Genomic DNA, 306 nt, shown 5'->3' with positions numbered 1-306 from the left:
GAAAGCTCAAAATCAACACTGAACAGAGCTCTAGTTACTACACGAACTCATAGCGATTGAACAACACACTCCTAAACAATGAGTGGGCCAAAGGAGAAATTAAGAAAGAAATAAAAGAATTCCTGGAATTCAACAAAAAGGACAATACAACAAACACAACCTCTGGGACACACTAAAAGCAGTCCTAACAGGGAAGTTTATAGCTCTAAGTGCCTACATTAAAAAATTGGAAACAGCCCAAATAAATGACCCAACACTGTAACTCAAGGCACTGGAAAGGCAAGCACAAATGAAACCCAACAGAAG

This window comes from Nannospalax galili, unplaced genomic scaffold (genome assembly GCF_000622305.1).
Source record: "Nannospalax galili isolate Female #2095 unplaced genomic scaffold, S.galili_v1.0 scaffold649, whole genome shotgun sequence".
Taxonomy (NCBI): Eukaryota; Metazoa; Chordata; class Mammalia; order Rodentia; family Spalacidae; genus Nannospalax; species Nannospalax galili.
This window is presented reverse-complemented; position numbering follows the sequence as displayed.